Source organism: Bubalus kerabau, chromosome 6, assembly GCF_029407905.1.
Source record: "Bubalus kerabau isolate K-KA32 ecotype Philippines breed swamp buffalo chromosome 6, PCC_UOA_SB_1v2, whole genome shotgun sequence".
Classification (NCBI taxonomy): domain Eukaryota; kingdom Metazoa; phylum Chordata; class Mammalia; order Artiodactyla; family Bovidae; genus Bubalus; species Bubalus kerabau.
The window spans coordinates 87,743,466-87,754,236 of record NC_073629.1 but is presented as its reverse complement, the minus strand read 5'-3'; the positions used below and the strand labels follow the sequence as shown (position 1 = coordinate 87,754,236).

Sequence of the window (10,771 nt, the reverse complement as noted above, 5' to 3'; positions counted from 1 at the left end):
ACTTAACTTTTCTGGGCCTCAGATTCCTCAACTATGAAATAAAGGCTCATTATTCCCACCTCAAATGATTGTCACATGATGAGGTGGGACCTATGGAGACCTAGTACCTCAGATAGCGCATTGGAAGTATCTGTTTCCCTTTTTCCCATCCCAGAGGCTGACATTCAGGATGGCTGTGTTCTTGTTTGATATGTAAAACAAATTCTTTTCTCTCGTGTGTGTGTTTGTTGCTCAGTCGTATCTGACTCTTTGAGACCTTGTGGACTGTAGCCCAAAGGCTTCTCTGTCCATGGAATTCTCCAAACAAGAATACTGGAGTGGGTTGCCATTTCCTTCTCCAAGGGGATCTTCCTGACCAAGGGATCAAACCCAGATCTCCTGCATTGCAGGAGGATTCTTTACTGTCTGAGCCACCAGGAAGCTCCTTTTCTCATACTCCATCTTTATCTTCTCCTTCCCACCCTTTTATTTCCCTTCCTCCCTTTTTTCTTTTTCGGTCAGCCTGCATCTACTATGACTCAGCCCCTCTATCCAGGGTCACCTGGTCCCTGGATTGTGGCAGCAGCTCTCCCTGGCCTCCTTCACCCTCCTCTCCATCCAACACTCTGTGGTTGTATTCTCACACAGGGTATCCTTTCATAACCTGACCCAGACCTTGCTACTCCTCTGTGCCACTCCTTCCAGTAGCTTCTCATCACACTGAGAGCAGTCTGTGGCCCTCACCATAGTCCAAAAGGCTCTGTGTGTGAACTGTCTTCTGGCAAACTGTCTGATTTGGCTTCCTAGCACTTTTTAACTCTGCTCCAGCCTCAAAACCCTTCTGACTATTACGGGGAACTTTCCAAGGACATTCCAGCTTTGGGTCTTTTATAAGTGCTGTTCTCTATCCCTCCAAGCAGTTATAGAGTTCATTCTCACTTCCTCACACCTCTGCCCACATGTCACCTTATCAGAAAGGTGCTCTGTGATGACCTTACATAAAATAACACCCCAATCACTCTCAATCCTCCATTTTATTTATCTCCTCACTTTTCATAGACAGATTCTAGATTTATTCCTTTACTTTTGATTGCCTCTCTCCCCACAATGGAAAGTAAGCTCTATAAGAACAGACTTTGTTGTCTTTTCTGCTATGTCCCCAGAACCCAACACATAGTAGGTGCTCAATTAATATTTGCTGAATTGATGAATGTGCGTGGCCTCTGTATGAAATGATAGGGAAGAGCCTGCATAGATGTTCCAGGTGATTCCAGCCCTGATGGCTCACTGGCCAGTATTTATTGTATCCAAGCCAAGGTGATGAGCAGCGAAGAGGAAAATTAGGTGGCCTTTTAGGGACCCACCCTTCTCATATATGCACCTTCAAGACCAGATCTGTCTCATCTGTGGCAGTGACATACCTGGTTTTACACTGCTTCATTCAGAGTTGCACTGTTGTCTGGAATTCTCATGGAAGCTTTGCAATATGATTAATTTTGCTCATAGAGATAATGTATCGATCATAGATAAAGATCACTCATTTTCTTGGCTAATGTTTTGTGTTTAGTATACTACCACAACAGAGAAGGCAATGGCACCCCACTCCAGTACTCTTGCCTGGAAAATCTTATGGATGGAGGAGCCTGGTAGCCTGCAGTCCATGGGGTCGCTAAGAGTTGGACACGACTGAGCGACTTCACTTTCACTTTTCACTTTCATGAATTGGAGAAGGAAATGGCAACCCACTCCAGTGTTTTTGCCTGGAGAATCCCAGGGATGGGGGAGCCTGGTGGTCTGCCATCTATGGGGTTGCACAGAGTCGGACACAACTGAAGTGACTTAGCATACTACCACAAACTGAAAGTTAGAGATGTAATATCTGCTTTTTCCCAGACTATGAAAACAAAAACACAAAGTCTGCTAGCACTGAATCACTCTTAGCCACCTGGTCTCTCCCTGCCTTCACCCTCCTGTCCTGATTCTGTTCCTGTAAAGTATGGTAGCTTAGTGGAGGGCACAGTTGTACTGGGGGTCTGGGTTTCCAGTCCCAACACCACCCCTTATTCACTGTGAGATCTTGAGCACTTACCCTCCCTCCCTGAGTCTCAGTACCCTTCTCTGTAAAATGGGCCTTGACAACAGGTGCTCAGTACTCTGTGCTGAATGAAAAATGGCAAAAGGTAACACTGAGGAAGAATGGTAGCCATGGTGAACCCTCATCAGCGCTAGTGCCTCCCATGTGCACTGATTACATGGCTGTGATGTAAATTTACTTTGGCTTTGGTCAACCTTTGGGATAGACAAGCCAGCTAAACACGGAGACAAGGCCTTTTGGAAGCGGTACTGCATAAGGCTTTCATAGAGGTCCTACTGTTTGCATGTTGTGATTAGTTCTGTCCGACTCTTTGCGATCCCATGGACTGCAGCATTCCAGGCTTCCCTGTCCTTCACTATCTCCTGGAATTTGCTCAAACTCGTGTCCATTGAGTTGGTGATGCCATCTCATCCTCTGTTGCCCCCTTCTCCTCTTGCCCTCAGTCTTTCCCAGCATCAGGGTCTTTTCCAGTGAGTTGTCTCTTCACATCAGGTGCCAAAGTATTGGAGCTTCAGTTTCAGCATCAGTCCTTCCGATGAATATCTAGGGTTGATTTCCTTTAGGATGGACTGGCTTGATCTCCTTGCAGTTCAAGGGACTCTCAAGAGTCTTCTCTGTTTGCACGGCAGGGTAGAAGATTCTGGGGCAGGTAGGCAGGCAGTGAAAGGCATGGTTCTGCTCCAATTAGTTTCCCAGGGCTGCTGTAACAAATGCCACAAGCTCGGTGGCTTTGAACAACAAAAATTTCTTCTTGCATAATTCTAGAGGTCAAAAAATCAAGGTGTTAGCAGGGCTGTACTCCCTCTGAAAGTTCTAAGGGAAGATCCCTTCTTTGCTGCTTCCAGCTTCCTGTGACTCCTGATAACACTTGGCTTGGGGCAGCATCTGTCTAATCTCTGCTTCCATCCCTGCCTGCCTCCCATCCCTCCCCTGTAGGTATTTCTGTGTCTCACATCACCCTCTCTTTTCTAAGTCACTAGTCACTGGATTTAGGGCTAACCCTAAATCCACAATGAAATCCTTAATTTAGTTTTACCCACAAAACCCCTATTTCTAATCGGGTCATATTCCCAAACACTGGGGGTTGGACATATCTTTTGGGGGCAGGGGGGACACAGTTTGATCTAATACAATTTCTTTGAGAATTTCAGATTAAGCAAAGGGACAGAATACAAACAGCTGAGCAACCAGAGTTTCAAGTAAAGAGTAAAACAAACCCTACTGGAAGATGGGTAGGGGGTTGATTCATTCATTCTTTGATCCAGTAACACTGCTGAACCCCTGCTGAGTTGGGTGCAAGGAAGTAGAAATGATAAGGTGACCACCAACTGGTGGGAAGGGTGGTGGTAGTGGTGAGAGGGGGTGTGTGGGGGATGGGTAACAGGTAGAGAGTAACAGGTGTTTCCAACTCAGCATGGTAGGGCTTGGAGGAGGTGGACCCTGAAGCTGTGGGGGCTTAGCAGAAAGTCTGGAGATCTGGAGAGCTCTGGAGGCATGGTGTTCAGAGAAGTCTTCCTGGAGGAGGAGGGGTAGTATCTCACAGGAGACCTGAAGGATGAGGTAGTAGGAAGCAGCCATGCCCAAAGAGGGAGGAGTTCTAGGTAGAAGAAAAGGAATCCACAAAGTAGGGGGTGTGAGCTGAAGAGGCAGGCAAGGGGTCAGACTGGACAGGGTGCTATAAGCCATCCAGAAAGTAGTGGAGAGATAGACATATCTGTCTATTAAAAATAAAAATTAGAGAAAGCCTGTAATGGAAAGTGACTTTGTAGTAGATTTTAAAATTATATTTATCATGTCGTGTTTTTTTTTTTTTAAGAAGTATAACATATACGCAGAAAAGTGCACAAGTTGTAAGAGTGTAGCTTGATGAATAAGTGCATAGCCCTGTGTGTACACCACCTGGGTTGTTGGATTGTCAGAGAAGAGGCAGAATAGAGAAGCGTTCAAGATGGGTCAATGACTCAGAATTCCTCTTCCTTGTCCTATGGAGAAATGACCCCCATAACAGGAAGAAGCAGGGATCTGGATGAGGAAGACTCCATTTTGAGCGCCATATCTGGTATTCCCCTGTTGTGTGACCTCAGGCAAGTGACTATACTTCTCTTATCCTTGGCTTTACCATCTGTGGAATGGGCTAACAGTGTCTGCCTCACCAAGATGGTGTGAAGGTGAAACAGCACAAAGTTGAGGAAAGTTCTCTATGTTATGCAAAATATGATTCTCAAATTTGAATATGTCTCAGAGCTGGATTTCTTCTCTTTATTGTCTTCCTTCTCCTCCTGACAATGTTTCAGATAAATGAGGAGGGGGATAGGGGGTCTCCCTAGGTTACTCTTTTTAGAGCACTTTTTTTGTTTGTTTGTTTCCCATTCCAAAATATGTATTCCAGATCTGGACTGTAAATCCTGTGGCCTTCTTGATCTTCACCCTTCTTGCTGACTATAGTCCCTCTCACCCAACTAGGCTCAAAGAGGCAGAGGGAAGAAGGAGGGGATTAGGACCATGGCAAGAAGTTTGAGGATAAAGATAAATCCAATGCTCCTTTCCCAGCCTTCACTGAGGACCTGCTGTCTCTAGCTCTGCCGGGGCATTTGGGATTATGGGTGGAAGGTGGGGAGATGTGGAAGGGAAACAGCATTCACACTCAGATCGTCTTCTGGCTCATTTGATGAGGTAAAATGGAAACAGGTCCATAACAGTAAAATCAGTTAAGGTCAAGATCTTACTGTCAAGAGGCAAAAAGCTCCTAAGGAGCTGAGAAACAGAAAAAAGGTAAAACACCATAAAGAAGGTGAGTCCAGCACTGGACTCTCCCTCTCTCCTCCCTTTTCAGATTCTTGGCATTTCTGCAATAAATACCTTTAAGCATCTGTTGCGTATCAGACCATTCTTTTACATACATTGTCTTATACAATCCTCGAAACAAGACCAAAAGCTAAGAATTGTGAATACGGTGTTTCAGATGAGGGGGACTGAGACACCTAGAGACGTGCTCAAGATCATACCACTATTAAAAGATGGAAACAACTCGGAACCTCCATTCACCCAGCTCCAAAGCGTCTGCTCTTTCCATTCTGCTCTACTATTTCACTGAATGTACATGGAAGGGTGCCACACATTTTATCTGGCTGCATCGCATTGCATGCATTTTTAGTATTTGTGAGCACATGTCAACAGACATGTTGACGTGCCTGCTAGGTGAGTTGTAATGATTGCATTTTGAGTGCTAACTGCATTTTTTGCTGGCAAAGCCTGCCTCAAGGAAAACAGGAAAGGGAGCACACAAGCCCACCGCGTGGGAGGCCAGACACATGGTGAGGCTAGTCCTTGAACAAACCAATGGGAAGTGGCTCTGGGGGCCCCAGCGGAACTTTACTTTGCTGGGGTTGGGGGGTGCAGTTGGGGTGGGGTGGGAAGCTGAGTTGTTCCATGACTATTCTATTTCCAGAGCACAATTCATTTCCCATTCTTTTTTTTTTTAAAAAAAAGGAGCTAATATTTGTTTGGCACTCATTATGGGCCAGGTAGGCATCCCTGGAGGCTCAGACGGTAAAGAATCTTCCTGCAATGCAGGAGACCTAGGTTCAATCCCTGGGTCGGGAAGATCCCCTGGAGAAGGAAATGGCTACCCACTCCAGTATTCTTGCCTGGAGAATTCCATGGACAGAGGAGCCTGGAGGGCTACAGTCAATGGGGTTGCAAAGAGGTGGACATGACTGAGCAACTAACACTTAACACTTATGGGCTAGGCATGGTACTGGGCACTTTACATCTGTGATATCATTGGACTCCCACAAACCCTGCCAAGGGCCTCCATTAGTGCCCTGTGTGGCCCAGGAGACAGATTCAGGAAGTTGGGGCCATCTCCCCAAGATCACTCAGTTGGTGTGGAGCAAAGCAGGGGCTCCTGCCCAGTGCTGTCCAAACAACAGTTACAGTGACATTTTAAGGTTATCAGTGGCACATTTTATTCTTCAATAAAGTTATAAATGATCTCTAATTCATGAACCAGGATGCTGGCATGCTGACTCTGCCCCTGCTTTTTTAGAGAAAGAAGTGCTTTATCTTTTCATTCTTGAGTAATTGGGCTATTTTGTCCTAGAGATATAAATCTTCACCCCAGGTCACTTAAGTGTGATGTCTGAAGGTACAACAATGGCCACCCTTGCTCATTTGACCCTATTCTCTCTTTGTCTTTTTTTCCCCTAAGGCACTGGCCTCCTTTTAAGACTGTCCCCTACCATCACCATAGTTATGTGGTTGCTGAGGCAGCATTAGCCATGACCAGGACCTGTGGCCTGGATGATCCTGTGGTCAAAGAGAGCTGGTGTGGCCAGGGTCCAAAAGGGACCTTTGAGATTTGTGATGGGCTCTAGTAGTCTTCCAAAGCCCCCTGGCCCCACTCAGCAGTGCCCCTCATAGAAAGTAGATATCCTCAGTGTCATATTTGAACATTTAAGATAAGCATTTGGGCCACCAGCCCCCTTTTAGAGTAGATGACAATTTTGAATACCTGAACGATATTGATTAATACCTTAATGGTCTTCATATTTTGCACTGGGCACACAGATTAACCAGATCTTCCACAAGCAAGATGAATAATAAAGACGAAAGTCCTTGAAATCCTAGAGCCTGTCTTTTCAAATCTCTTTCAAGGCTCATAAAAGCAGAGAGCCATGGGGAGAGAGAATGGGGTAGAAGGAGCTCTGAACACAGGCTGTGACAGGAAAAGCCCGGGATTCCAGTTGTGTGACATTGGGTACACTCCACTCACCTCTCTGAGCCCACTTTTCTTTTCTGCCATTTGGCAGTGGCAATGCCCTCCCTTCTCCGCTCCCAGCTCCAGGTGCCTGCTGTGAGAATTAGAAAAGAATATGTTCCTGGAGGCGGGCATAGCAGCCCACTCCAGTATTCTTGCCTGGAGAATCCCCATGGACAGAGGAACCTGGCAGACTGTAGTCCATAGGGTTGCAAAGAGTTAGACATGACTGAGCAACTAAGCACAGCACAGCATGTTTATGGTTTGGGGGTAGGGTCCTAATACGGAGAGGGCGCTGAGACAAAAGTCAGGAGGCCTGAGCTATCCTGTAGATCTTCCCTAGACTTTGTATCTCCTTTTTCTGGGTCTCCGTTTCTGTAGAATGAAGGATTTAGAGTAAGTTATATTTCCTCTGGGTTCCCCTTTGATCTAACATGCCATGATTCCTATCTCTAAGTGGAGGATTAACTTTAAAGAGATGAATGGAGCTTTAGTATTCAGCTGTTCAACAACCATTTCATTAAAGGCCAACCATGTGTCAGGGATAGTGCTAGGTGATGAGTTTGTGTGTGTTAGTTGCTCAGTCATGTCTGACTCTTTGCGACTCCAAGGACTATAGCGGCCAGGCTCCTGTGTCCATGGGATTTTCCAGGTAAGAATACTGAAGTGGGTTGCCATTCCCTTCTCCAGCGGATCTTCACAACCCAGCTATCTAACTAGGGTTTCCTGCATTGCAGGCAGACTCTTTCCCATCTGAGCCACCAGGTGATGGGTATAGAGTGAGAAACAAAACAGATACAGCCCCTGCCTTCTTGTCTAGTATGAGATAGTTGGGGGAGCTTCCTCATCTCAGATAGTTGAAGAAGTGCCAGGGCTCCAAGGGGAACACTGTTAGCTGAAAGAGCAGCGTAATAGAGGTAGGAGATGGGCAGATAGTCAGTCAATAAATCAATGCAAGCACCTTAGTGAAGCTCTTGGGGTGGAGTCGAGGAGCAGCTCCTCGGAGTCAGGAAAGGCTGTGGGTGCTCCATCCAAAGGCGTGTGTAATTGCTAAATAGTTTGTTTGTTGAGACACCTGAGAACAGGAGGATCTGCTCCTACCTGCCTGGTTCCCAAGGGGGCCATTTACTGGGAACAAGGAACAAGGACAGCTTCCCATGCCCTGACTTTTCCCCAGAGGTGGAGCCAGCGCAGATGCTGCAACCCAAGGGAAAAGAGAGGAGCGGCCAGAGAAAAAAGGCAGCGTTAGGATGACATTTGGGTCAAGTCCAGAAGATCCCTGGAAGTTATGGAGTTTCATCTATATCCCTTTTCAGAGAGAACCTGGGTCCAGTTGGTGCCTAAAGCTACATGAGAGCTGGATCCAGAGCCATTGTCAGGAAGCTGTCTGGGGAGATGGAAAAAACCTGGGCTTAGGAGCTGGAGATTAACTTGGGTTTGAAGGCTGTGGAACTTTGAGCAAATCACTTAACCTCTCTGAACAAGCTTCCTCATGTGTTAAGCAGACATCATAATGTCCTCTCTAAGGTGTCATGAGATATAAGCTGTCTCAGGCACCTAAAATCAGTCCCTGTGACTAACTATAGGCTTGATGATTGGTATTCATAAATATTCCACTATCAGGACCCAGAATCTGTTTCTGTAAAATGTGGAGAGGCAGTGCTAAGAACAACTTCAATAAGACAACTTAGAAGGAGGTTGTATTATCTTCAATATAAGTAAAATAGTGAAACAAGATGGGACTTGGAAGAATTTCTCTCTAGCTCAATTCACCCACTAACCAGCTATCTGACCTAAGATAGGTATTTTTGCCTTCTTTGAGACTTGGTTTTCTCCTCTGTTAAATGGAGATGATCTTCATGCTCAACATTTTCTCATCCATCCATTAAATTTTTATTAAATGCCTGTTATGAGTCATACCATTCTTGGTGCTGAGGACACCGTCCCTGACCAAGGAGCTCACCATCTAGTGGGAGAGACTGTTAAACAGATACTTACAAGAGAGTGTAGTCAGGCTTAGCCCTGTTTGAGTGGACAAGGAGGGCTTCCTGGAGGAGGTGACATCTAGCTGAGAGCTGAAGGATAAATAGTATTTAACCATATAAAAGTAGGAAAGGAAGTGAGGAGCTGGGAAGGGCATTCCAGGAAGAAGGAATTGCATATGCAAAGGCAAGGAGATAAGTGGAAACAGCAGATGTGATAATGTGACTAGCTGAGTCTGCCTTTCCTCAGTGTGGACTCTAAAAAGGCAGTGGGAGACCGCTGAGAGATTTTAAACAAGAGAGTTGGAATAACATAGTCACATTTGCACTTTAGAAAGAGCACTCGGGGTTGAATGCACATGTGTCAAGGTTTATTGTGGACACATAATTATTATTGGGATAAGCTGATTCTTTCCTCCTCCTTTCCCTGACCACAGACGATGGCTCACAGAAGATGAAATAGCCCTCATGAGCATGCCTGGTGTAGGGTCTGGCGCACAGTACCCGTCCAGTTATAATCCCCCCTTGGAAAGAACAGTCCCTGAAAGCACAATCCCCAGCATGAAGTGCAGGTTGGAGCAAGAAGGCTGAGGGTGTGGCTGCTTGCATTTTTTGGCTGGTGTTCTGGTAGAGCCCACAGGATCTAGGTCAAAGGAAGTTCCCCAGACAGTTCAGTCTTAACCAGTCATCTGGGGTTTCAGGGAGGGCAGATGAAGGTCAGAATATCTCCCCTATTTCAGGAGGCCTCTCCTCCCCAGGATCCTGGTCTTGAAAACTTACCAGACATGAGCCATCCTGTTAATTTGTCCAAGTCAGCTTCCTCATCTGTAAAATGGGTATGAAGTTACCTGAGCGCCAACCACAGTGGGGGTGGAGGGTTGGTGGTTGTCATGCAGACTGGAAGAAGTATGTGAACCACAAACGACAAAGTAGTACATAGATTCCACTCATTAATAGCTACCATGGGCCAGACCTTGTTCTATGAAGCTGGTATTATCTTTATCCCTATTTTACAGATACAGCAAGTGGAGTTATGCACTCCAGAAATTATGCAAATCATTCAGTGGCACAAAGTAAGTGGCTGTAGCCAGAGACCTGATGTTTTAAACACGACACCCTAATGTCATCAACTGCTCCTTGAGCTCTCAGGATGGTGCAGGTACTCCAGAAATGAGTGCTGAGAGATGAAAGGAAGAAGGAAAAGAGCAGTGTTTGAAGCCTGAGAAAGTTTTTCCTAAAGCTTCCTGACCCCACCTCTAACCAACTCAGGGTCGTCTCCCAGACAAGCTCCAGGAAATGGTTCTTTGCCCCGTATTAAAATGATCTATTTGTTACCTGGCTGACTCACTAAGCTAGAACTACTGAGAGCAGGTTCTGTGTCTGGGTCATGGTGATCTCCCCAGGGCCTAGCACAGTGCCTGGCACTCAGTAAATATGTGAGTAAATTCTCTCTGAAGGGTTTTTGCCCAAGCTTTCCTCTTGGCCAAGAGGTCTAAAACAGAGGAGCCAGGCTTCTGAGAAAGTCCCCAGGAACCCTGGGCACATGAGGATGGAGGGCCAGTGGCCAGTGACAGTGTGCTACCCCCAGGCCAAGCCTGACACTGGACTCCCACACCCCCTCATTGCTGGGTGGACCCAGGCGGCCGGGTAACTCATCCCATTCTGCTCACCTTCCCCTTGGGACCTGATGCTGGCTGGCCCTGCACAAAGCAAGGGGCCCAGGTGTCACCTGAGGAACCCTAAGGGTTTGCTGGGTAGACCTCGGTGCACAAGCCGGTGCACTGTGCCTGGTGGCTTGAGTTGGGGCCACCTGACTGATGGCTCGTCCACGAATTGCCTGCGGACCAGAACGATCCTCAGGCACATTGAGCAACCAGCTTCCCTTTCTCGCCCGCGGCGGGAGCTGGGCCAGGGAAAGTGAAGAAACCTGTTCTGGGCCTCCGCTGGGGTGGGCGT

At 46.7% G+C, this 10,771-nt stretch overlaps 1 long non-coding RNA gene across 2 annotated transcripts; it reads right to left on the bottom strand.

Annotated features, from left to right (window-relative positions):
- Nucleotides 1-516: 516 nt before the first annotated feature.
- LOC129655381 (uncharacterized) lies at nucleotides 517-10,625 on the bottom strand. 2 transcript variants are annotated; one of them, XR_008715962.1, is made up of 4 exons: nucleotides 10,486-10,625; nucleotides 9,596-9,640; nucleotides 6,849-6,927; nucleotides 517-2,835 (listed from the first exon to the last, which is right to left on the bottom strand). It is a non-coding gene; the product is annotated as an uncharacterized LOC129655381 (long non-coding RNA). The 2 variants fall into 2 exon arrangements; XR_008715963.1 differs by lacking the exon at nucleotides 6,849-6,927.
- Between the last annotated feature and the right edge of the window lie 146 nt (nucleotides 10,626-10,771).